Below are 1,455 nucleotides of genomic sequence, written 5' to 3'. Positions count from 1 at the left end.
GTGTGTACTAACATTTCAAGAAAATCAAACTCCACACTACAAAGACTTCAAATCAAATTCAGCATGCGATACTTTGTGTATTTAAAAACTTGTATTTTTCTTTGAATTAAATTTGAGAGGGAGTGATTGTAATTAAGTGAATACACACATACGCTTTAGGAGATTTTGAGAAATTTGTACTGATCGTACAGGACGAACATAGTTCGTACGGGACGACCAGATCAGTTATCTCCTCGTAAGAGCAATGGAACGAACAGGAATTGAAGAAAAATTTTCTATGTCCTGATCATCCAGGATGAAGTGTATTCATCTCAGGACGAAATGTTCTCTGGAAAATTTTCATTCAAGAACGAAGTGTATTCGTCCCGGGAAGATTTGCTCTCTAAAAACTTTCGTCCGAACGAACCTTAACTTTGTCCCAGGATGAAGTGAATCGACTCTGAAAATTAAGTGTCGTTCTGCAGTTTTTGGGAACCGACCTATAGAATAACCGTTCGTACCGGACGAACCTAGTTCGTACAGGATGATGTGTGTGTACAAAGTCATTTTGTACCCATATACATTAGGTTCATTTTCAACGCATTTAAATAAATCGTCTAGGACAATCCACGATCGTACAGGATGATCCAATTCGTATTGACTTGAAAATTTGTAGTTTTTTGACGATTTTTTGTGTCTTTCCTATAAATAGTTCAAACTAAACTGTCACATAAACTTTATGTCTACTGATTTTTCATGCCAATTGAAAGAAGAGTCAAGGAGAGAGTGTGAGAGAGTGTTTGAAGGAGATTTCTTATCATTGGAGCATGAAGGTTTCACTTGGTACTCAAACGTAAGAGTCTTTACTCTTGGTTTGTGATTATTTTACTCTTTTCTCTATTCCTTCTGTCAAGGAGATCCGGTTCTCTACCGACACTCGGAGAGTGTGAACAACCGAAGGGTTCTCTGCCCACACTTGGAGAATGTGAACAGCCAAAGGGTTCCTGCCCACATTTTGAGAGTGTGAACAGCCGAAGGGTTCTCTACCTACACCGGAAAAGTGTAAAAGGACGAAGGTTCTCTGCCAACACTGGGGATAGTATAAAAGGACGATGGTTCTCTGCCGCACCGGGTAGTGGTGGAAAGAGTGTTTGTAAAGGCTTATCCACCTTGCTGTGGGTGCAAAAGGAGAGTCACTATTGGTATTAGTGCAATACTCGGAGGGTGCCTCCGGGGAGTGGATGTAGGTCTGGTTTTGACCGAACCACTATAAACCTCGTGTCTTTATTTTTCTGCTGTCTTTTTATTTTTGTGTTTTTACTTTTAAAAATTGTGGTTGAAAAATCTATTTCTACAAAACTCATTAAAGTTTAATTTTTTAGTTTTAAAAAAATAAAAAGAGGGATTAATTTTTAAATTACCAATTCCCCCCCCCCCCCCTCTCTTGGTTAGCCGTGGGACATAAGCTTAGGTTTA

The sequence above is a fragment of the Dendrobium catenatum genome, unplaced genomic scaffold (genome assembly GCF_001605985.2).
Source record: "Dendrobium catenatum unplaced genomic scaffold, ASM160598v2 fragScaff_scaffold_1094, whole genome shotgun sequence".
NCBI lineage: Eukaryota > Viridiplantae > Streptophyta > Magnoliopsida > Asparagales > Orchidaceae > Dendrobium > Dendrobium catenatum.
Note: the sequence above shows the minus strand (reverse complement) of the source record.